The 26,630-nt window shown below is 39.7% G+C and overlaps 1 long non-coding RNA gene across 1 annotated transcript in view; it reads right to left on the minus strand.

Moving 5' to 3' along the window:
- Positions 1-1,526: 1,526 nt before the first annotated feature.
- LOC141278773 (uncharacterized) overlaps positions 1,527-26,630 on the minus strand; it is a 48,651-nt gene continuing 23,547 nt past the window's right edge. The window contains exons 3-4 of the long non-coding RNA XR_012331968.1: positions 1,743-2,019; positions 1,527-1,588 (exon numbers count right to left, since the gene is read on the minus strand). This is a non-coding gene — a long non-coding RNA (uncharacterized lncRNA). The remainder of the gene's footprint in view (positions 1,589-1,742; positions 2,020-26,630) is intronic.

Genomic DNA, 26,630 nt, shown 5'->3' on the forward strand with positions numbered 1-26,630 from the left:
GGTGTATAAAATCTCCTAGAAATGTACCCACACACTCACAATTACACACAATTTTGTATGTAAATTTTTTAATTCAAAAGAAAAAAAAAGAATTCTCTGCATAAAGAACTTCCTTGATGCTTAAAAATGTTACTTTGTTTATCCATATTTAGCTTACTGCAAGTTTTCATAAATAAGTCTGCTGTATGAAGTGAGGTTCACTAAAACTATACCAATTTTCACCAAGAAGTTTTTATAACTCTGTGCAAAAGATCAAGGATTTCTTTTTTTTTACAATCTTAGTGAGATAAAATTAACTTATAAGAAACTGCACATGTTTAAAGAGTACAATTTGATGAGAATTAACATATGTATACATCCATCAAACTATTGCCACAACCAAGGAAACTAATTTATGTAGAACACCCAAGTGTTGATTTTGTAATCCCTCCTTCCTCTTCATCCGAGTCTCTCCCCCTCAGGCAATCACTGATCTTAGTTTCTGTAACTACAGATTATTTTGCATTTTCTAGAATTTTATATATTATGAATGGATTCATACAATATGTACTCCTTTTTTTTTTTTTTTTTTTTTTTTTTTTTTGCGGTACGCGGGCCTCTCACTGTTGTGCCCTATCCCGTTGCAGAGCACAGGCTCCAGACGTGCAGGCTCAGCGGCCATGGCTCACGGGCCCAGCCACTCCGCGGCATGTGGGATCTTCCCGGACCGGGGCACGAACCCGTGTCCCCCACATCGGCAGGCGGACTCTCAACCACTGCGCCACCAGGGAAGCCCTGTATTTGCTTTTTGAAAAATAACGATTCCTGGTACAATAATAGATAGCTTGTATTATTCTTAGGGACAAAAAAAAAAAGTGTAAGTATTTACAAATATAACTTTTAGTACTAGTTAACGCTTTCCCATGTTATTTAGTCCTATAATTACCTTTATAAGCACACCATTTTTTAAAGTGCAAAGATATTGATAGAGAACCTTTTACTGACATCCAATGATGAATTTATTAGAATTAGAGCATGGATTCTCCATCTAGCTTCAAAGTTTACATTTTTAAACACAATTTATATAATCTGGGACTTTGGCACAGTGGTTAAGAATCCATCTGCCAATGCAGGGGACACAGGTTCGAACCCTGGTCCGGGAAGATCCCACATGCCACGGACCAACTAAGCCCGTGCGCCACAACTACTGAGCCTGCCTTCTAGAGCCTGTGAGCCATAACTACTGAGCCCGCGAGCCGCAACTACTGAACCTTGTGCACCTAGAGCTTGTGCTCTGCAACAAGAGAACCCACCGCAATGAGAAGCCCGCACACCGCAAGGAAGAGTAGCCCCCACTCGCTGCAAATAGAGAAAGCCCACGTGCAGCAACGAAGACCCAGTGCAGCAAAATAAATTAATTAATTAACTAAATTAAAAAATTTATATAACCGAACAGAAAACATTTGCAGCAGGTTTATACAGTGGTAATTTATTTAAGCGGAGCTATGATTCCCAGAAATTCCCTCCCCTACATACTTACAAGGTTAGCCTGGACAATAAAAGACGTTTTGTGCGAGATTTAAGAAGGCAGCAGTAAAACAGCAGCTATCTAAAAAGAAAACCAAAAAAAACAGCTTTTTTGAGACATAATTCGCATACCATACAACTCACCATTGTCGTCATCTTTTTACACTCAGAGGGTCAGTGCAGAGTATCAGGTACTGCTGTAGCTCACACAGGTTGTCACTGATTTTTTGACTCACTTTGGAGATGTGAGGCAGCAGCTGGGTCCACAGCAATCCATCTCCTGCTGGATCTCCTTCATCAGTTTCTCCAACTCTACTCCTGGGTCAACTGTACATTTAGCTTCATAATGAAGGATACTAGCTTCTATTGCAGGTCATCTGAATCACTAAGGTTAGAGGCTTAGAGGTGGTAAGGGACCAAGGCAGGTTCCAGCTTGTCTTTGTTCTTCCCCACTTCATGTCCATCTTTCCTTCTTGACTTCCTGCCATGCTAGCATCAGGTCCAGCACCAGACCTAGAAGCAAAAGCCATACATAAACTATCTAACCAGTTTCCACAATTGTGTAAGGTCAAATCTCTATAAAAAATACTATATTATTCCCAGTGGTTTCTCTGATCAAATCCTATTACAGCTTTACATACTCGCAATCTTTGAGAATCCTTCCTATCAATAAGAAATCCAAAGGTGTAATTAATGGAGTCGAGTGGTCTATGCAACCTCCACCCCTAATTTAAAAATGTTTGTCTATAGGGTATTTTATCCAGCCACTGATTTATGAGCTCTTTTTTCTCACAGTATTCAGCTCAAGATGACAATTTGGTATATCAGTTGAACACCAAGATTATATAAAATGGCTTGGGAGTAAAGAATAAACTTTTAGATCCATTGAATATATGTGCACAATGTACAATACTGGTTAGGCTTGCTAATCAGCCCCTTAGGGTGATAGAATTAATTTAAGGGATATGGCATGCTACTGTAAAAGGAATGAAAATTAAAATATGGTTAAAATTTAGAATGTATGGGACTTCCCTGGTGGTCCAGTGGTTAAGACTCTGCACTCCCAATGCAGGGGGCACGGGTTCGATCCCTGGTTAGGGAACTAAGATCCCGCATGCCGTGCAGTGTGGCCAAAAAAAAAGAAATGTAGAATGTATGATTTTTTAAATTTATGTGAAAGTATCACCTCTACCTGAATGTATAATTGGTGTAGGTATGTTTGAATGGAAATTTCTCCTCTATTAGGTAAAATTTAAAAAGAAATGATACATTCATCGACTTTTTGGCCAACACTAGTTGAAGATGCAAAATGGGAGCCTTTAGAGTAACCTACACCTGGCTTTGCCTGCTGCTGTTGTGGAATTGGGCCCCTCACTTCAACCAATTTTTCAAGGATATTAGGCAATTTGCCTGGTTCACAGATAGATGTTCCAGAATTGAAGGTCATGGCTCAGTAAGGAAAGCTGTGGTTTGGTGTCCAGCAGATAGTAAAATTCTCATGAGGGAAAATAAGAACAACTTGGTCCAGGGAGCTAAATTATAGGATGTATTCCTGTCAGTGATAGAAGAATTAGATACAAGTAAATGTCCTATTTTTTGAGTGTGTACTGACTCTTGACCAATGGATATGCAATTTGGTCTGGCAAGTGGGCCATAGATAACTGGATGATAAAAGGGGTACTGCTCTTTGAAAATCTTTATGTAAATTCTAAGAGCAAACCAAAGTGGGACATGTGAATGCTCAGCAAAGAAGCCTTATGCAAGGAATCAACAAGTTGATGACTTAGCTTGACCACTTGAAGTGGCAACCTGGGTCCATGAAATGAGTTGACATGGGGGAATTCAAACCATGCATCGATGGACCAAATGACAAATATACCAGTGCCCCTTACTGAAGCTTAAACCATTAATAATAATTATTCTGTTTGCTATCAGAAAAGCAGTGTTTGCAATTAGCCCTGGGAAGTATTCCCAAGGGAGAATGTCCAGTTCATAGCTGGCAAGTAGGTAATATTGACCCTTTATCTATTGCCCTAGGGGAACTTAGATGGGTATTGACAGAACCTGATTCATATTCTGGGTTTGGCTTTGCATACCCAGTGACTGAAGCCAATGTTTTCAATACTATCAAAAAGTTAGAATAGGGCTTCCCTGGTGGTCCAGTGGTTAAGACTCTGCACTTCTACTGCAGGTGGCATGGGTTCAACCTCTGGTCGGAGAAGTTCCACATGCCACGTGGTGCAGCCAAAAAAAAAAAATGTTAGAACAAAAATATCGTACCAGTTTGGCCCTCCTAGTCACATTTCCTTGGATCAAGACACTCACTTCTCTGCCCACATGGTACTAAAATGGGCAAAGAAACATTACGTTCAGTGGACTGGACTTATCATATTCTTTATCACCCTCAAAGTGGTAGATTAATAGACAATTGAACTAAACACAACTGCTTAAAAAGATGTAGGGGTGACGATGGATTGAAGGATTGGTCTACAAACCTATAGTTTGTATTTTGCAACTTAACACGAAGTTGACTAACGTCATGTCTCCATTAGATAAATTGTTATGCTTTTACAGTGGAAGTAGGGAAAAGAGAATGAGGAATGATGCAGGAATTTAAATACAAGTCTTCCATAATTTTCTTGATTTCAATGCTGTCTTAGTCTGTTTGTGCTGCTATAACAAAGTGCCATAGACTGGATGCTTTATGAACAACAGTTCTGGAGGCTGGCAGTTGGAGATCACAGTTCTGGCATGGTCAGATTCTGGTGAGGACCCTCCTCCAGGCTGCAAACTGCACCTGCTTCTATCCTTACAAGGCAGAGAGCAGAGAGCAGCAAGCTCCCACGTGACTCTTATAAGGACACTAATTCCATTCTGGAGAACTCTGCCCTCATAACCTCATTTAATCCTAATTACCTCCCCAAGACCTCGCCTCCTAATACCATCACGTTGGGAGTAGGGGTTAACATATTAATTTGGGGGGGTTACACAAAATTCAGTCCATAACAAATGCCAAATTCGTAGTCTCTAGACTAGGTGTGTAATTAAGGGCTCCAGAGGCTGATAATGTAAAACAAGATACTGTTGCTATTAATTTGAACATAATGCAAGAATTCCAAAGAGATTGGTGGGATAGATTATCCCTTCCCCCACTTTGCCACATTGGGGCTAACTGTACCAATGTTTTGTTGCTGGTGGACAGGATAGCTCCCTTTTCTCTACTTACCCAATCTGACCCCCTACAATTAGGTATGGACTGAAAGGGAAATCCAGCCATGTCTCATCTTGCTACAAGTCAAATGGACTAGCCCAGTGGTTGAACCACAGGGATCTATTTCAGGGAGGAAAGGTTTGGATTTAAATTAATGATTAATGAAAGAGAGGTGAAACTATTGCTGAGAGGAAAGGAGCCAATAAATGTGTTTTACAAAAGGGAAAATCCAGCAATTCTGATGAGGCTTAAAACAAAAGAATAATATTCTGTCTTAGCTTGGACTTCAATGCCTGTTGGGGAGAAAGACCCTGAAAAAACCTTTTCCCTTTTGAAGAGCCAAGAAGTGAGCTGAATGAAAAACAAACATCCAGAAATAGTCTACATTCTCAAAATGAATGAAAAAGGAGATCTCTAACTATGACTACATAGAAAAATACTAATGTGGCTATGTCTTTTGATTTTTGTTTCATAGGACATTATTCTTATGGAGAAGAATTAGCCTAAGGAAGATGTTAACTTAATTAATGGTAGATTGATCATGGTTCTTAATCATTCAGCAGATGTATTCCTTAAAGTTCAGATAGCTATAGATCAGGGAGGCAAAAGAATTATAAAATCATTATGAAAGTATGAGAAAAGTTATGCTGTTCTTATTGAATGGTTTAGTTTCTGTTTAAATCTGTACCAACTCCTCACTGATTATTGCAAATGTTTAGAATCTGTGTGTGCATTCTGATTGTAAGGCAAGTTAATTTCTGTCAAACTAAGGATAATTGTTTTGTCGTAGAAAGGTCTTGACCACAGATTAGGGTGGTGACCCTTACTGTGACAGGTAAACCTTACTGTGAACCTTACTTCAACAGGTCAGGAATCAGCCTGAACTGTTTTGCTAAAGTTCCTGCATGGCACTGACCCTGGTCAAGGCATGAAACATATTCATTAACGGTGTTGTTTTGTAACCATGGGTCAGAGGAGTTTCGGGGTAGTTGCAGTTTGTACCACTTTGTCAACATTGATTATTAATATCAGTGAGATCAGTGTTTTACACCTGGTTTCAGCTCTGCTGTTGAGACAGGTTATTTGGCAGGAATTTGTCTATGTGACCAGAAAATACAAAAAACTCCACCTAAGACTCCATTTGGGGCTTTCTGCTTTCAAGGTATTCTGTGTTCACATCAGTGGTTCCCAACCACTGCATCTGACCTCAACTCTTACAGAAGGTGAACAAAGCAGCAAGACCTGGCCTCTCTGGACCCCTTACAGTGAGTCAGCATTTGCAGGGATGCAATCCTTACTTTTATGTCATTGATATATTCTTTTCCTGTAATAAACTGTAAATTTATAGTTTTATCTTTTAAAAAATATTTATTTATTTATTTGGGTGTGCTGGGTCTTCATTGCGGCATGCAGGATCTTTGTTGTGGCATGTGGATCTAGTTCCCTGACCAGGGATCAAACCTGGGCTCCCTGCATTGGGAGCACGGAATCTTAACCACTGGACCGACCAGGGAAGCCCTTAAACTGTAAATTTACAAGCATTGTCATTTTGAGTCCTTTGAATCTTCTTTAGCAATAAAACTCTATTTAACTACTACTGTTAGTGCACGTATAGATATTACACATTAAATAAAGTATTCTAAGACAATAAGCCCATACAGGTTAGGTTATTATCAGGGGCTCTGTTTAAAAGATAAGAAAGGATGACAAAAGGATATAATATTACCTAATTAGGAGAAAAAATAATAGGCAGAATATTTCGACTCTAGACCCGCCACTACTTAAGAGGAGAGTCAACACTGGCTGCTCCAATTCCAGTCAGAACCATCTTCAACACATAGAAGTTTATTTGAAATTAAAATACTTGGCTAAACTTTCAACTGCTATGATATCACAGTGTGGTTGGCCAAGAGTATGGTCAGATTCCAACGAATGATTTTATGATATTTAAAACATATAATCCTACAGTCTCCCCTAACTCCGAGCTAAGGACACCATGGTTTATGTCTAAAATGAGACTCTGATTGGAATTCCCTGGCGGTCCATTGGTTAGGACTGTGCTTTCACTGCTGTGGGCCGGGGTTCAATCCCTGGTCAGGGAACTAAGATCCCACAAGCTGCATGGTGTGACCAAAAATAAATAAATAAATACACGAATTAATTAATTTAATTAAATGAGACTCCGGGGAAGTTTAAGGAGAGGTATTCATGAATAAGTTGGTATGTCTGATGAAATACTTTGTAGCATCCAACATGAATTGAAATGGGAAGAAGTTGGAAACAGATACCTCCCACAGAACTCTCAGTTCTTGAATGTAAGTTATCTAGGGCTAGGGCAAAAGTTTTGAGACAGCATAAGATCAGTTAGATCCAAATGACAAGAATGAAAAAGAGATTATATTGGCAATAGTTTGAAAGTACAGTATAAGAACAAAGAAGTCTTACTCTAAAACTATAAAAACCCAGGGATTTGTATTTGAACCAGGAACAAAATCTAGGATGCAGTTTTCTGAGCAGATGATCTATATGGGCGGAGGCCTGCTTTCTCTACTGGAAGACTGACCTGACTTACAAACATAATTTGGGTCCAGATATCATTTTCAACAATTAAATCATAGATACTGAGTAATATAAGGCCAAAGACAAGACACTGTGGTTACTTAATGACTGAATAAACATGACACAGAAACAGAACACAGAGTCCTTGGCTTTGATAAATAGTTCTCCACCCAAATACTGGAAATCACATAAGCAGCAATTGCCATTAAATTATGGATGACTATGTCCACGAATTACTTGCAAATGGAGTAGATAGATCATCAGGGACAGTCTAAAATAAAACCTAACAGTCACTAGCCAGCAATAGCTGAACATTTTTGATGTCCGGCTTTCACGCTGTGTGTAATTCTCACAATAATGCAATAGATAACATTATTACCTTTTTACAGATGAGGAAACTGAGAAATTTAAAACTGGAATTTAAAACTTCCACTCCAACTTTCTGACTTCAGAGCCAGAGCTTTTAATCTCTGTTCTCTAAAACTCTTGTCTCTACATTGTTTCAGGCCATTGTTTCATGACCTGTGCTGAGTGGCTAGGGGCAACAATGGAGAAAGAATTTCTGAAAATAAAGCAGCTTACTAGACTTTAGTTACCCAAAAGTGATTACTTCAAATGCAGAATTCAGCATAAAGAATTTATTCTACCTCTTTTTTTATATAAGTTGTGCATAATTTATAGGTCACAGCGCCAATTAAATTTCCACTTTTATAAAATAGTTTCTTCACCATTATCATCATCATCCAGTGTTAATTGTAAACTGTGCATGGCATAGACGCTAGAATCTTAAAGAATCAATCAGTCAATAAATCAAAAGTTTCATTAATTCCCAGTGTGATTCCTGATGCTTCCTAGTGTGCTGGGGATTTTATCAGGTGCCCATTCCCTTCAATGAAGCAAAACAATCCCTGCCTACACAAATGTTGAGAAGGCATTGCATGATAAAATTAGATAATGCAAAATAAAAGTTTTTAAAACAGAGGCTGAACTGTCTGATAAAGAGGTGCTTCTTTGCCCTTATCTTACTTATATGCAAAATGTACACATTTAAACTCATATTCTGAGAGGAGAAAAGCAACAGAAGAACCACTAAATTCACATTACATAAGGTGGACTTTTTTCCAAATGCAAACTTTTACATTTTAAAAAATTTTGTCATATTTTTAGTAAATGTTTTAAACAATGTTTCTGAAGACAGCAGCATACTCAGGAGATGCTTCCTAGTGGTTTTACTAGCACAAAAATAACTTTTAGTTTCAAAAACAATTTTTTAAATATGACACCAATGTTTGAGTTTAATTAAATCCAGAGTTCTTCAAATGTTCTTGCTTTTGGTTACACTTTTCCCTATACATAAAATGTGCTTTCTTAGCCAAATTTTCCATCATAAAAAAAAAATCAATCAACAGATAATTACTGAGCATTTGCCATATATATGAGACTTTGAAAGACATTGTGAGAGAGGAAAGGAAATAAATGACATGGCATATTTGCTTATGAAGAACTACTGAGTTGGAGAGGTAAGAAAAAACAAATGAAAAATAAACTCTTTTGCCTCTCTCATGGCTACAGAGAAGCTGTTACTACCCTGGTTCCACAAATACCTGCCTCTCTGGCCACGCCTCACTTTTTTTGCTGGCTGCCATCACTAAGCATTGACCCTTTAATGTAACTGCTCCTCAACGTTCTCTTGTTCTTCTTACCATACAATGTCACCCTACATGATCTCAAATTCTGCCAAGTCTTCAAATTAACATCAGTGCAAATGATTCCCAAATCTGCAACTCTTTGTGCTCTGGAATCACATTTCCAATTGCCTACTGGACTCATTCCAGTGGACTTTATCTCCTCTATATCCATTACACCCTAGTTCCAGAGGCAGGTTTCATTGGTCTAAGAATGATTCTATGGTCTAAGAATCCTATCCAACCACCTTGCCAGTAATTGGTTTACATGAGCACAAAGAATTCTTCTGGCCTCAGGGACTGATTAATGCTGGACATAAGATTCAATCTTGGCTTTGACAAATGAGGAAAGACCAGTTCAGGGGGAGAGATGGCCCTTTTTTCTCCAGTATAGTCATGTGCAGGTGTGAGGCCAGAATAGTTGCAGTTTTCTTAAAAACCAGCCTAAGGAAGAAGCTGACATAGGGAAGAGAGCAGAGCCAAGAGAATCACTGGGAAATGGAACTGGAGACACTTTAGGTCGCCCCTAAAGCCAATCCCACCTCTGGATTTCCAATTTGTGAGCCGAATACTGTCTTTATCATTTCAGCCATTTTGAATAGGGGTTTTTGTTGTTTGTGGCCCAAAATGTGTTAATTGATGTATTCATGTAAATAGGCTCCTTACTGTAAATAGGCTTACTTACACAAAATTTCAAGATATCTCGAAGTGAGTTCATCAAAGCTTCTCCCAAACCTGATCCTCATTCTGTATTTCCAATGTTAGTTAATGGACTTACTATGGTCCTAATCACCTAAGCCAGAAATCCAAGTCATTTTGGATGCCTCCCTCTTTCGCAATCACATTGTTCTGTTGTTTCTGCCTCCACAATATATCTCACCTTGGTTCCTCCTTTCCTCCCCAATTCCCATTCCCCACTTCCATCACCTCTCATCTACAACACTGTAAAACCTCGTAACTGGAATCTCTCTAATCTTTCCTCTTCCTTAGATTCATTCAGCATGTTTCTGCCAGTAATCTTCCAAACCATAGATAGATTCATGTCATAATCTTGTAGAAACTCCAATGGATTTCCATTACCTATAAAAGCATTTCCTAAAATGTGTTCCATAGAATAACAGCCCCAGGAAATTATTATTTTCAAAAAAGATGTTATGATCAAATAAATTTAGGAATTTCATCTGCGGTAGCCAAATTCCAGGCTAGTCCCCAATGATCCTTGTCTCTTGGTATTTACTCCCTTCTGTAATGCTTTCCCACAATGCATCAGGGTTGGTCTATGTGACCATGGCAGAAGTGATGGTATGGCACTTCAAGGTTAGGTCGTAAAGGCTCACTTCTGTGTTGGTCTTTCTTGGATCACTCATATCATGAGAAGAGGTCCACTTGGCAAAGATTTGAGGTCTCTAGTCAACAGCCACAGTCCACCTGCTGGGCTTATACCCTATCTCTACTGGAGTGCTTAAAAAGGATATGGTAGAAGAGCCCATTCCTTCTCACTACCCTGTCCCTTCAGCCTCCACATATAAATACAACAGACTCTGCTGGAATAGGAATTAATTATTTATATAGAAAATCATACTATAGGAGAGGCAAGAGTTAACATATCAACTAACTTCAACTTTCCCTTGCATTCCAAAAGGGAAAGCACCCAAAGATTTCATTAGGAGGGAGTCCTCTTTGGGCTCTCCCCTCCATTCCTAACAGGAAATTCCAGGCTCTGCCCCTTCCCCTACCCCAAGTACCCCCTCTTTAAGATACTCAGTCCTACAAACCCCACCCTATTCCTGGGCGGGGAAAAACCTGCTCTTGTTCCTTCCATAGGAAGAGATTCATCCCCTGGACCCTTCTCCCTTAATCTTCCCTAGTCTAGCCCTATGGTCTCAAAGAGGGACTACAAGAGCAGAAGAAAGGCAGCACAAATCACTATAAGAAGACTGACTATATTGCACATCAATACTAATTTTCTCTTGCTAGACAAGAACTTTCTGAACTTCAACTAGGTGAGCATTAACACTGCCAGTCCCTTGGTCATATATGAGGTGAGAATATCTCCCAAGGACTTGCATTAATGATTTTTCTTGAAGGCATCAAAGTCTAAATTCATACTGAAGAAAGAATGTGTCCTCTGTCATCAAGACCCCCAGTTGAGTTAATAACTTCCCAATTTTTTTTCCTACTCCTCCAAGGAACTTGAGGGCACCACAAATTTACTTACTGGCTATTAAAGTCTCCTCTCTCCCTCTAACTCAGAGATTGGCACTAGTCTCAATTATGTTCTTTGGATTCAAACACTCTTCCTGATAAGAGGTGAGAAAGAGATTGTTAATTAATACTTTCCAACATAAGAGCATGGTTCAATGAAAGCAAGGACAAAAAAGATCGGAGGAAAACAAAACAAAACAAAACAGTTGATAGCCTGAATGCCTAACTCCAGGAGAATGTTTTCATGTTCATTCATTCAACTACCATTTATTGAGTGCCTGATATATACTAGGCTTTGTGAGTACAAAAACAAGTTGAGGTGTATAAGATGCAAGACATGATTCTCTGAGAGCTCATAGCTTAACAGAGTATTTATTGCTGAGAAATTGTTTGGCCAGGGGTTTTAACCTCCAATCTAAATGTGTTAAATGAGGCACTTCGATTTCCTTGTTCTCAAAGCACAGTTAGTAAAATTTCCTGAGTCTCAATCAAACATGATTGCCTTGGCCCTTAAATGTACAATATTTGATTTGACAAATGTGACTTTCAGTTCCTGTTTACTTTTCTAAGTTGATTTCAAAGATAGATTAGTAGAAGCCAACCTCAAGATCACTCTTTAAAACTAGGTCAGATCCTCAGCAGCCAGGCAGCTCTGCGCTGCCTCCTCCTGGATTCCTTTAATTGTCAAGAATTAAAAGGTGGGGATTTCCCTGGTGGTCCAGTGGGTAAGACTGCAATCCCAATGCAGGGAGCCGGGTTGGGGAACTAGATCTCGCATGCATGCTGCAACAAAGAAGTCTGCATGCCACAACTAAGGATCCCGCATGCCACACGAAGACCCAGTGCAGCCAAAATAAATAAATAAATATTTTTAAAAAAACATTTAAAAGGTGAAGAAGGCATCCTTTCAGAGGAAGAGAGAAAAATAAAACCACCACCACCAACAACAACAAATGAACCTCAAGCTATTGTGAAACCTTAAGTCCCAAAAGTTAAATTTTTAAAAAAGCCTCTAACCAAATAGTCCAGGACTGTTTAGTTCTCCATTATTCACAATCCCCTCAATTTTTTTTGTAAGTCTGAACCAACTGTTCAGACACAATTTTTTTAGGGAGGGATAAGTAGGACATTTGTCTACTTTCCTTCCTACAAGCCAGTACTATCAAAACAGCACTCGCATTTCCACGGTTAATTCCAAACCCCTCAGTCACTCTTGTCTTCATTATAGATTCTGATGCATTCCCAGTATCCTCCCTGCAAGGTGCAGTTAAGAGAAACAGGATGGGTGAGAAGATTGGAAAGGGAAGACAGCACAGACCTAGAGAGCCACTGATTAATTATAAATTAGGGTTTTTAAATATAACATGACAAAGAGTTATGACATGGAAAACGGTTCCCATATTATATTGTATAAAGAAACTTGTTTTGGGCTCCCCTGGTGGCGCAGTGGTTGAGAGTCCGCCTGCTGATGCAGCGGACACGGGTTCATGCCCCGGCCCAGGAAGATCCCACATGCCGCGGAGCGGCTGGGCCCGTGAGCCATGGCCGCTGAGCCTGCGCGTCTGGAGCCTGTGCTCTGCAACGGGAGAGGCCACAACAGTGAGAGGCCCGCGTACCGCAAAAAAAAAAAGAAAGAAACTTGCTTTGACCTCATTTTCTTCTCATTATCTGTCTTCCCCTTTATCGTCTTTTGCAGCTTTTTTGTTTCTGTCTTCTTTTTATTGGATTTACGTTTTTTCTTTGTGTCCTTTATATCACTAGTTCTCCTTTTCCCTTTTCTGTACACTGCTTAGTACATTGTAGAAATGTATATTTTAAAGCTTCTCACACTGCACTTTTTGTTCTTGAAAAGGAAATAGACAAGAGAAGGAGTTTAGTACACAAGAAATTTGTGGTAGAACATTTTCTGCCTCAGTAGAGAAATAGTGCCTTCTAGTGTTTGCAATGTTTTGTGTTTGCACCATTTCAACACATCTGAAAAGTAAAAGTATTAACTTATAATACTTTATAATGTTTTTACTTTTTATAATTTTCCTACCATATTTAAAAATATATAGATGGCATTATTATCCCTATTTTAGCGATTTAAAAGCCAGAATCATAAAACATTGATTTAATGTTGAATTGATGATAGCACTTACACCAAACGTATGAAAGGATTAGAAAAATGTGTTCTATTTAATGGATTCCCTATCCAGCTGCCACCAGTCACCAACCAGTGAAGAGACAGATCCATGATATTGCCAAGTCCACTAAAAAGAATGCCATAGATAGAGCATTGCAAAAGCTGGTTGCTTGAGGCCACCACGAATAGGAAAGTTTAAAAAAGAGTTGCTCAAACTTTCTATCCCTCAAGGTAACCCTCTTAGGAATGAGTTGATTGACATGTATTCTTTGGTTCTGCTGCTCCTAAGTCACCTCTACTTCTCCTGGAACTAGCCATGTTCTTCTGGAGAAGAGCAGTGCTCTCAGAGAGGCGGATATATTCTTAAGAGGTTTATCAGATGTGAGACGTTAACTGTTGCTCAGTATTTCCCAATTTCTTGTGGATTTGCATAAGCATTCCTTGAAATGGATACTTACTTGTTGACTGTTATGAAAACATGAGGAATAGGTATGTGCACGTGTATACCTCTGGTATGATATTAGTGCTCTGCTGAGAAACAGAACCGTTAGGATGTATGTGTGTGTATAATTATTTATAATTATAAAGAGACTTATTACAAGGCATTGGCTCATGTAATCATGGGAGCTGACAAGTCCCAAGATCCGCAGGGTGGGTGAGTAGTTAAACTGGAAGTCCAGGAGAGCTGGTGTACTTCCAGTCCACGTTCAAAGGTCTGAGAACCAGGAGAGTCAATGTCTCAGTTCCATTCCAAAGGCTGGAAGACTAGAGACCCAGGAAGAGTTGATGTTTCAGTTTGAGTCTGTAGGCAGGAAAAATTCTCACTTACTTGAGGGAAGGTCACTCTTTTTGCCCTATTCAGGCCTTCAACTGATTAAATAAGGCCCACTCTCTAAATTAGGGGGAAATTTGCTTTATTTAGTCTACTGATTTGCATGTTAATCTCATCCAGAAACACCCTCACATACCCAGCTAGAATAATGTTTGACCTAATATATGGGCACCCCGTGGCCCAGTCAAATAGATACATAAAATTAACCATCATAGGTATTAACAATATATATAAATTAAAATATGGGGACTTCCCTGGTGGTCCAGTGGATGGGAGTCCACGGTCCCAATGAGGGGAGCCCGGGCTCGATCCCTGGTGGGGGAACTGGATCCCACATGCATGCCGCAACTAGGAGTTCACATGCCGCAACTAAGAAGCCCGCATGCTGCAGCTGAGGGATCCCACACATTGCAACGAAGATCCTGCATGCTGCAATGAAGACCCAGAGCAGCCTAAATAAATATTTTAAAAATAAGAATAATTAAAAAAATTTTTTTAATACGTTTAATTCTTTGTCCTGCATACTCTTTAAAATGTTTCCAGCACCACTGTTTTATAACAAGGGTATCATTTCAATATTTGAGTCTTACAAATTTCTTTATTCAAAGCAGTATACTGTACAATCTCTACGAGTTATAGATGGTGACCTTGCTTTGCAAATAACCAGAAGGAATTTGAAGATAAAATTTATTGAACACCAACTGTCTATTTGGGATTAGCTATGTACTTATACATTTAATTCTCACAACAATCAATTGCAATAGGTAAGATTACTATCATTTTGAAAATGAAGAGACTGAGACTCTGAGAAGTTAAATAACCTGACCCAAAATTTGCACAATTAGGGAGTGGTGGAGCCAGAATATGACTCTAGAAGCCCATGCTCTTTCTACTCCAACTTGTTATAATTAATAAGCTATGTGACTGGAGGCAAACTTTTCCAGGCCTCAGTTTTCTCATTTGCAAAATGAGTATGAATTAGATAATTTCTTAGGTCTCAATTGCTAGGCAGAGATTTCAAATTGTCTACCCAATATCAATTAACCTATTCTTTCTTACCAATAGAATGGGGATAAACTCATTTGGCATTCGTACTTCCTTTTGCTTTTCACCTTTACCCTTATTCGTATCTAGAATGTGTGCATGATGTTAGAGAGAAGCATTATGTCCCAATTCCTTGGTGCAGTGTTTGTTTTCTACTGTTCTCCTAGTTAATGACCTTTTCAACTCAATCCCAGAATGCAATGTTGACCTTCAAAATAGAGTGTGTCCACCCCAGGGTAGAAGCAAGACAATTATAAGTGTAAAAAAGAAATATACATATATTTAAAGCTGTAGGTTTTTCCTGAATACAGGGAATACTTTTTCATTGAAGTAAATTGAAAAAAACTGAAAAGTAAAAAAATAAGAAGCTTGTTATTCCATAACTAAGAGAAAGAGAAAATCATTTTTGAAATGTTGCTGTATTTGACTTCCCCTTCTGGTCATAGTGAAGAATATCACATAGTGCAGTGAAGATCCCGAGTGCTGCAACTAAGACCAGGTGCAGCCAAATAAATAAAATATTTTTTTAAAAGTTAACATACATAAAGCACTTAGAATAGTTATTTTTACACAGTAAGCACTATAAATGTGCTACCATTATTTTTTTTAATTAATTAATTAATTTTATTTTTGGCCTTGCCACACAGCTTGCGGGATCTTAGTTCCCCAACCAGAGATGGAGCCCAGGCCTTTGGCAGTGAGAGCTTGGAGTCCTGACCACTGGACTGCCAGGGAATTCCCTATGCTAGCATCATTAAGCAACATCTACAAGCACATTGTTAGTCAAGCATCTTTAGGCCACACCACTAAAAACTACATTGGCCATTGCCATTTCTTTGGTTCTACTACTTAACTTCAGGCAAGTTTCTTAAACCACTCTGAATTTCAGTTTCTATAAAAGTAAGGATTAAAGAAGATAGCATACTTGAAATAGATTAGTGTAGAACCTGACGCATAGTAGACATTCAACAAAGCTTAGTTCCTGTTGCCTCTCCCTTTTTCCCTAAATTATCACTCCAGGCTGACTTTCCCATCTACATCAGCTAACCAGTTTCAAACCTTACTTCCCTCAGAACCAAATTCTCTTTGTGTGGACATCAGTGTTCCTGAAGTCCAGCTTCTCTGTTATTCTCATGATTTCATGAACCATTCTTCACATTCGGAGAGCCTATATACTTCCATTTTACCTAAAATAATTTTAGTTGGGTTTATATCACTTATAACCACTAATATATCCCTCATATCTAAAGTGGCAGTTAATCTCCTAAGGTAAATTAGTTTAAATTACTTAAACTACTTGAATTAAATAATTGAAATTGAACTTCATGGCCAGAGTTCTTTCAGAAATAATTTAGTCCAGGGGGTTTCCCTGGTGGCACAGTGGTTAAGAATCCACCTGCCAATGCAGGGGACATGGGTTCAAGCCCTGGTACGGGAAGATCCCACATGCTACAGAGCAACTAAGCCCATGCGCCACAACTACTGAGCCTGCGCTCTAGAGCCTGTGAGCCACGACTACGGAGCCTGTGTGCCACAACCACTGAAGCCCGCATGCCTAGAGCCCGTGCTCTGCAACAAGAGAAGCCACCACAATAAGAAGCCCGTGTGCAGCAACGAAGACCCAACACAGCCATAAATAAATAAATAGATGTAAAAAACAATAACAAATAATTTAGTCTAAACTTTCCTCCCTACTTCTCTTGAATTTCAAGATTAAGGAGCTCCCAGAAAGGTTCACCAACTTGTCAAAGTCACACAGGTAATGATTGCTCGGAGCCAAGACTAGAAGCTGGGATCTTGAGGCTATGACACCACTACTCTATGCTACAGGAAGTGGGAATGTAACTCAAAATCAGACACCTCTCTTTGCATTCTATTTGTAGGGCTGTAGTTGCTGTTTAACTTTCATGCAATACTGAATGCTCATTTTGATCTTGTAGTCAAGAAGACTTTCCTGGGGTTTTTTTTGTTTTTGTTTTTCACTTGATATACAAGTAAATCCAAGCCTCACCATTCTGTTTTTAAGCAGCAGGGTTTTTTTTAAACACACAACTCAGTTTTACATTAACCCGTATTAAATTACCTTTTGGATCAGCCTTTTTAGATCTTCTGGATTCTTCATTCCGTCATTTAGCTTATCACCTATTAAACACCCCCCATTTTGTACTATCTGTAAACTTGATAATGAGCTTCCAGTATGCTCATTCATATTAAGTGATTCATGAAGATGATTAACAGGATGGGGCTATGGAGGGCTTTGACAAACTGCTGGACACTTCTATTTCACCCTTGTAGAAATCATTTGAACTTCCAACAAACTGTGCTATCATCCAGCCCTCCTTACTTGTGAAGATTTGTCAAATGCCTCAAAAAACAAGGTTCACACCATTTTCTTGATCTACCACAGTAGTGAGAGTAGTGATGAAAAATAATAGTGATGAATACTTACTGAGTGACCAGTCTAAGCCTTTTTCATATATTATTTTAAATATAGTCCTCTCAAAAACTCTGTGAAGTAGGCATTATTATTTTAATTTTTGCTATGGTAGAATAATTCAGGCTCCCTAGGGCATACATGGATGTAGTTTGGTTTTGGTTAACCACATATTTTTCTAAGTATTGTTCTTTTACTGACTGGTGGGAAAGCAGATGTATAAGTGGAGAAGCTGTGGAGTATCTTTGTTGTTGTTGTTCTTTTGAGGGAGTTAGAAGTGAAGGAGATGATGTAGATTCCCTAGGGGGAACTTAGGGAAAGGGTCAGGTTAGATAAGGGGATTTTTATGAAGTTTTTGATGTGTCATATATAATATAATCCCCATTATTTATCAATGCCTTCAAAGTTTGGATTGTTGTTGTTGTTTTGTGGTAAGACCATGTGTGTGAGATTGGTCTCCAAGAAGGCCCTGGATGAGAGCAGAGTTAGCCCAAAGAAGCTCCATTACATTTGGGTTACATGACAGGCTCAGAGAACTTGTGTCCAAGCCTCACTTTTGGTAAGTGGTGGAGCTGTGTTTGGAAATTCAGCCTCATTCCACTCCAAGGCCCACTTTCTTCCCTTGTACGACCATGCAGGGGTCAGACCAGGGAGAGTAGGAAACCTATCAGCAACATCCACCTATTTCTTAGTGAATTCAAGCTGGGCCTTGTTTTTACCACTTTTCTAAAGATTCACAAAGCATTTGCTTAATTATCCGTTCCAGAATTTTGCCAAGGAAAAATGTGCTCACGGGCTTACAGTTTCTTTTTTTAGAAAATGAGGGGAATTCCCTGGCGGTCCAGTGGTTAGGACTCTGCATTCTCACTGTAGAGGGCCCAGGTTCAATCCCTGGTCGGGGAACTAAGATCCCACAAGCTGCATGGTGCGGCCAAAAAATAATAATAATAATTCCCTCTTTCCCATGTAGGTCCTACCCTTTCCAATTTGAGGATAGTTCTCAGTGATGGAAAATGAAAGCAAAGTAGGAGCTGATGAATTCTGCTTTTTCCTCTGTCATCTGTTATCATTACAACTTCTGTTCCTCGTTCTTCTTGCTCAGAACATCAGTTTTCTGTATTAGTGCTGTTAAACACTATTATTACAAGTTAGTATTTTGGGATTAATTTATTAAAATACATCATAGGCAGCTTAGTACAAAACCTTGCTTTTAAAAATATTTTACCTATTTCAAAGCATTTTTATAGCTGTTCTTTTATGAAATAATAACTATATTCTATTTATAACATTTTCTCTAAAATGTAGAGTATCAGACAGCAATTCAACAACTTTATTGTTAAAGTGAAGGCCTTTTTTTCCCAGCTTTATTGAGATATAATTGACATAGAACTCTGTATAAGTTTAAGGTGTACAAGCCTGATGATTTGATACATTTATATATTGCAAAATGATAATCACCATAGTGTTAGCTACCACCTCCATCCTGCGCCATAATTACCATTTCTTTTTTCTGGTGAGAACACTTAAGATCAACTCTCTTAGCAACTTTCAAGTACATAATATGGTATTATTAGCTATAATCACCATGCTGTATATTAGATTCCCAGAACCTGTTAATCTTATAACTGGAAGTTTGTACCCTTTGACCAATATCTCCCCATTTCCCATATCCCCCAGTCCCTGGTAACCACCACTCTTCTCTCTGTTTCTCTGCATTCGGCTTTTTTTAGATTTAAATGGAAGCCCGTTTAAATGGTAGAAATAGAAATTGAGTTCCATCTCTCAGAAAGTACAAAATGATAATACAGGAAAAATAAGAAATACTATTGTAGAGCTTCCCTGGTGGCGCAGTGGTTGAGAGTCTGCCTGCTGATGCAGGGGACGCGGGTTCGTGCCACGGTCTGGGGGGATCCCACGTGCCGCAGAGCGGCTGGGCCCGTGAGCCATGGCCGCTGGGCCTGCGCATCCAGAGCCTGTGCTCCGCGGCGGGACAGGCCACAGCAGTGAGGGGACCACGTACCGCAAAAAAAAAAAAAAAAAAAAGAAATACTATTGTATATTAATAATAGAAATTTTGTTTAGACCATTTTCCCCCCTTGCAAGTTATTCATTCTCTCTGGAGAGATAAGATAGCCTTGCAATTTAATACTTGATTTGAATATCCACAGGTTTTCTATTTAAAAAAAGATATTTACATAATTTTGTATTTCCCCAAATAACTAGCAAGAAACCCTCTTCAAAGTAAGTGGTTAGATTCTACGTTCAGTTGCTTCATTTATGTGATTTTTTAAAAAATTATATATGCTGGTCATACAAGTTTTTTGTTTTTTGGGTTTTTTTTAAATTTATTTTTGGCCGTGTTGGGTCTTCGTTTCTGTGTGAGGGCTTTCTCTAGTTGTGGCAAGCAGGGGCCACTCTTCATCGTGATGCACGGGCCTCTCACTATCGCGGCCTCTATTGTTGTGGAGCACAGGCTCCAGACACGCAGGCTCAGTAGTTGTGGCTCACGGGCCTAGTTGCTCTGCGGCATGTGAGATCTTCCCAGACCAGGGCTCGAACCCGTGTCCCCTGCATTGGCAGGCAGATTCTCAACCACTGCGCCACCAGGGAAGCCTCATTTATGTGATTTTGAAACTCAAAAGAGGTGACTCAGAGCTGACTCTTTGGGTGGGCATGTTAGGATTCAGCTACTGCAAAGTTTATGTTCAGCATTTTATGTCTGCTCTGCTTTTCCTAAATTCTCTTAATGTGGCAGGATTTTCAGTTCACTTCAATGAACTGTTCTAGAACAGCTGCCACACATATTGCCTGTCCTTCGCATCGGATTATAACTATGAGTCAGTCTCTGACTTTAAGGCACTCAAAGCCTAGTTGGGAAGATAGCCTTGTCAATAAAAAATACAACAGTGTGTGATGTGTGAAACAAGTGAAGCATGTGCAAGGGAGTGAAATAGTGCAAAAGAGGATATTCTCATTGTGAGGTTCAGGAAAGTGTCACAGAACACCAGTGAATGTTGCAGTCACAGATATGAAAGAGTGAATAAGTATGCAGCAAGAAGGTGGAAAGGACATTCCAGACAGCAGACACGCCATGTAAAGAACATGATGTGTGTAGAAACAAAGATGACCAATGTTCTAGTGCAGTGTGTAAATGGAGTGTGAGGTACAGATTGTGATGCCATATATGCCATGTACACGAATTTGAACCTTGCCCTGGATGAGAGGGTTTTGAGTGGGGAAATGACTGGTCAGAGAAAGATCTCTGAAAATCATCCTGGCAGCAAGATGAAGGATGACTCGTAGAGAGCTTGACTCAAGGCAGGATCACCATTTAGGAGATTATTAGTCTAGGTCCTGACCGAAGTATTATTACTAGATTTCTGGTTTGTGATTTGGATAGCTGTTTGAGACTTCCTAACTAATACCCCTGCTTCAACTCTTCCCACTCTACTGTCTCACATAGCAGTCTGAGTGAATTTTTTCCTCTATTTTGTAAATTTCAGTTGAAAGACTAGTACCGTTTATACTGACATAGCTTTCCTCAGGATGCACCATGTGCTAACTTTTTGCCACATTTGTGTCTCTCCTCCCCCCGCACCCTCTCTCCCTCTGGTCCTCTGCATTGGATTTGTGTTGTCAATTTAGCTAAGCTACATTTCCCAGAATTCACCTCTGTGCATAGTGTTACAAACTGTAGAGGCTCAGATTTTGCCCACACAGTTCATGGATCTAGCAGAAGACATGAGACTCCCAGGTTACAGATAGAGGATTTTATTACTCACAGCATAGCAGGCTGCATAAGCTTCTTGTTCATACAGCTCATTTTGTACCCCACCCCCCAACCAAAACAGAAAACAAAAAACCCCTCCCAATCTTTTATAATGGGCTGCAAGCAAATCTGCCCAACCTTTGCCTTGGAGAGTGACAGTATCATATTATTGTCTGATTATACTGCAGAGGAAACAAATCTGCCCTCTGCCCCAGAGGAAGACACTATCTCTTTCTTCCAAGGCTGTTCACTATACAAATATCTTTTAAAAGGTATTCTTCCCATTGCATGCGGGATCTAGTTCCCCGACCAGGGATCAAACCCGGGCCCCCTGCACTGGGAGTGCGGAGTCTTAACTGCCGGACCACCAGGGAAGTCCCTGTATGTTAACTTTTTAATAGCTTTTAATTCTGAAATAATTGTAGATTCACAGGAAGTTGCATTACAGAGAAGTCCCACATATGCTTCACCCAGTTTTTCCCAATGGTTACCTCATATAATTATTGAACAACAACAAAACCAGGAATTTCACATCAGTACAATGTGTGTGCATAGTTATATGTCATCTTCTCACACATATGGAGAAAATTTATTGGTGTTGACATTTTACCTTACCTCCCTTTATGTACCTTTATTCTCCCCAGTTTATAATTGCCTTAATGATTTCTTCTACATACATTGAGAATGACATTAGACAGTGTTATAATTTTTGCTTCAACTGCCCAACATAACTTTGAAAACCCAAGACAAGGAAAGTCTACTGTATTTACCTATATTTTTGCTCTTTCAGTGTTCTTTTTTCCTTCATTTTTTAAAATAAATTTATTTACTTTATTATTTATTTTTGGCTGCGTTGGGTCTTCGTTGTTGCGCATGGGCTTTCTCTAGTTGCGGCGAGCGGGGGCGACTCTTTGTTGCAACGCGCAGGCTTCTCATTGCGGTAGCTTCTCCTGTTACAGAGCACCGGCTCTAGGGCGCAGGGTCAGTAGTTGTGGCGCATGGGCTTAGTTGCTCTGTGGCTTGTGGGATCTTCCCGGACCAGGGCTCGAACCCATGTCCCCTGCATTGGCAGGTGGATTCTTAACAACTGCACCACCAGGGAAGCAAGCCCTTTTTTCCTTCTTGTTGTTCCAAGATTTTTTCTTTTATCATTTTCTTTCTGTTTAGAAGAGAACTTCCCTTGACCATTGTCTTAGGGTAGGTTTAATTTGGTGAATTTGGTGTCATATTCTATTGGTTTTCCTTCATCTGAGGTTGTCTCAATTGATCCTTCATTTCTGAAGGATATTGTCTCTGGATGCAGAATTCTGGGTTGACAGTTCTTCTCTTTCAGCACATCAAAAGTTTTGTGAGCCTTCTTTTTGGCCTCTGTGGTTTCTGATGAGAAATCTGCTATTATTCCAATTGTTCTCCTCTATAGGTAATGTTTCATTTCTCTCTGACTGCTTTCAAGATTTTTCTTTGTCTTCAGTTTTCAGAAGATTGATTATGATGTGCCTTGACATAATTTCTTTAAGTATCCTGTTTGGAGTTCAGTCATATAGTCATGAACTGCATGTTTATGTTTTTTTGCCAGATTTGAAAGATTTTCAGCCATTATTTCTTCAAATGCTTTTTTAGCCCTATTGTCTGCCTCCTCTCCTTCAGGGCTCTGATGGTATGAATGTTAGATTTTTTGTTATAGTCTCACAGGTCCTCAAGATTCTGTTAATTTTTGTTGTTGTTTTTCATTTTTACATCTTTATTGGAGTATAATTGCTTTACAGTGTTGTGTTAGTTTCTGCTGTATAACAAAGTGAATCAGCTATATGTATACATATATCTCCAGGTTTCATCTGTTAATTTTTTTAAAAATCCATTTTCTCTGTTGTTCAGGCTAGGTTATTTCTTTCAAATTTCCATTCTTCTGTTGAGCCCATCCATCAAGATTTTTATTTGGGTTATTGTATTTTTTAGTTCTAAATTACCGTTTGGGTCTCCTTTATAACCTATTTCTTTTCTAAGACATTCTATTTCTTTGCTGAAACTTTCTATTTTTTCATTTGTTTCAAGTATGCTTATAATTGCAATTGATGGCCGCTTTAAAATCCTTGTTAACTAATTCTAACATCTGTGTCACCTTGGTGTTGGCATTTGTTAATTGTCTTTTTCTCATTCGCTTTGAGATTTTCTTGGTTTTTGGTATGATGAGTGATTTTTTTACTGAAACCTGGGCATTTGGGATGTTCTAATAAGACTCTAGATCTTATTTAGAGCTTGTGTTTTAGCAAGGCTCCTCTGACGCTGCTCTGGTGGGTAAAGGAGGTTGCTACCTCATCACTGCCAGGTGTGAGAAGTCTTGGCTCTCCTCTGTGATACCCTCGGTGGAGGGAGGGGCATTTCATTACTGCTGAATTGGGGTGGGAGTTCTGGCTCCCTCTGCGGCCTCTGCCAACTCCGTGGAGGGGCATATGGCATTGTTACCACTGAGAGGTGGTGAAAGTCCTGGCTGTCTACTAGGCTTACTCTGACATCACTGGGCAAGGAGGAGGATGGGTGCCTTGGGTGCGGATGAAAGTCCAGGCTCCCCATAAGGTCTCCACTGACAGCTGGGGCGGGGAGGATCTGGTGGTCTTTACCACCAAGCAGAGATGAAAGTCATGGCTCTCCCTTTGGCTTTCTCTGTTACTACCCTGGCAGGGGGTGTGGGATGACTCATTACAGCCTGGAAAGAGTGGAAGTCTTGGCTCCCCACTGGGCCTTTATGGGAGATTGTGTGGGTGGAGCCTCAGTTCTTTTCTGTGATGTTTGCCTAAAGTAAAGCAGTTATTGTTTAAAGGTTTTCTGTTTTGCTAGACTGCCCCTTTCCTGGTCCTTTGGCTGGAGACAGCAGGTTTCTCTTGGGGCTTTTTTTTTTTTTTTTTTTCTGTCTGCAACCATTGGTGTTTCCAGGCTGCTGGCTTCTCCAGTATCCAGACTGGAATATATTTGGTGAAAAGAAAACCCAAGGAACTCACCACTATATTCTTCCTTGGGTCCTGACATCTTTAGCTGGTCTGCTTTCCCTCTACATTTCTTAGAGTCTCCTTATATTTTGTTTTATATAGAATATCCAGGGATTTTAGTTGCATTTAGTGGAAGGAATAGGGAAAAGTACATCTGCTCCATTTCTCCCAGGAAGGAGAAGTCTGTGCTAGATTTTAAATCTTCATAACAATCCTATAAGGTAACAATTATAGCCTTTTCAGATGAGGGAGCTGAAATACAGAAAGGTTAAGTCATTTTGTCCAAGATCACACAGCTAGTAAGTGGGGAGATGAGATTCAAACTGAGGTAATTTTGTTTCAGAGCCAATGACCACGTGGGCTTATGACAGCCATTCATTTATTCGTCACTTCATTCACAGAGGATATTTTAGGCCAGTGAAACTATTCTGTATGATACTGTAATGGTGGCTTCAGTTCAGTGTGAAAACAAATAGACCATGACTACAAATATATTTATATCCATGAGAAGGAGGAAGTTGTATGAAATACATTTGCCAGAACTTGAATGGTCCATCGGGCACTTCAAAACGTCTGGGAGCAGTACAAACAGACTTCATTGGGTTGTACTTCGGATAAATGGGACAAGTGAGTCAGGCACTTTTTGTGGCCCTGTTAATGTTTTCCCATCAATGGTGATTCAAGAAGGCTGTCATGGGGCTTCCCTGGTGGCGCAGCGGTCGGGAGTCCGCCTGCTGATGCAGGGGACATGGGTTCGTGCCCCGGTCCGGGAAGATCCCACATGCCATGCACCGGCTGGGCCTGTGAGCCATGGCCGCTGAGCCTGCGCGTCCGGAGCCTGTGCTCCGTAACGGGAGAGGCCATAACAGTGAGGGGCCCGCGTACCGCGAAAAAAAAAAAAAAAAAAAGAAGGCTATCATTTTGTCAGTAGACCAATGGTTTAATTCATGTCCAGTGGTGAGGAGTGGAAATTTTAGAGTCTCTGATAGGACTGGGTTGTTATTTAGTCCAAACCAGAGCTTTTTCTTTTTTATCAAACCAACAATTGTTGAATTTCCAATCTTGTTTTTCCTTTTCTGAGGCCAATTGCTGGCCTCTTCTAGCCAGTTTTTCGAAGTTATCATTTGGGGTAATATCCCTATGGACAATGACAGAGCTTTGGCTGCTGTTGGTCCCTTTAAGGGCAGCATTCCTTGTGGAAATATCAGCAAGGTAATTTCCCTTACCTTCCAAAGAGTCAAGTTTAGAATTCCCTGAAATGTTAGTAATTAATAGCTAAAGGGGCAAGTAAAAGTATTGCATCTAATAATTCCTGAACTTAGGGGCCATTTTTATTTTTGTAAGGAAGGAAGCCACATTGCTTCCACAGCATTCCAAAATCATGAGTTACTCTGAAAACATATCTACTATAAGTATACATACAGGCAGTTTTATCCTTGGCTAAAATACAAGTCCATGTAAGAGCATATAATTCAGCGTGTTGGGCTGAAGTAGCCTTAGGTAAAAATGCTGCTTCAGCAACATCAAAGGAGTTGCAATAGTATACCCAGCACAACATTTGCCATCATTTGACCTTTTAAATAAGAACCATCTGTGAACTATAAAAAGTCAGCATTACCTACAAGAGTTTCTTGTAGATCATTATGAGGAGTCAGGAGGTGATCCATCAGCATTAAGCAGTTGTGAAGGACTTCATCAGTGACAAAGGGGAAAATAGTAGCAGGGTTAAGGTCACTACATTGTAAAAGAGCTTTGTGAGGAGCAGTTAACAAAAGGACCTCATAGGAGGTAATGTGGTTGATGAGAAATGTTGAGTGTGATAAGAATTCAGGAGAATTTCTATTTCATAAGGTATAAAAATAGTTAAAAGGGATCCCACGATGATTTTCTTGGTCTTAATCAACAGGGCGGTGGCTGTAATTGTTCTAAGGCAATGAGGGAGGTATCCGTGTGTTCCCTATGGCTGGCTATAATACTCTACGGGTTGATGGTGGTCCCTGTATTTTTGGGTGAGTACCCCAAGGACATTACTTTATTTTTCTTTCTTTTTTTTTAAGTAATTTTATATTTTATTTATTTTTGGCTGGGTTGGGTCTTTGCTGCTGCACACAGGCTTTCTCTAGTTGTGGCAAGCAGGGCTACTATTCATTGCAGTGCATGGGCTTCTCATTACAGTGGCTTCTCTTGTTGTGGAGCATGGGCTCTAGGAGCGCAGGCTTCAGTAGTTGCAGCATGTGGGCTCAGTAGTTGTGGCTCGCGGGCTTAGTTGCTCCCAG

Source organism: Tursiops truncatus, chromosome 5 (genome assembly GCF_011762595.2).
Source record: "Tursiops truncatus isolate mTurTru1 chromosome 5, mTurTru1.mat.Y, whole genome shotgun sequence".
NCBI classification, from domain to species: domain Eukaryota; kingdom Metazoa; phylum Chordata; class Mammalia; order Artiodactyla; family Delphinidae; genus Tursiops; species Tursiops truncatus.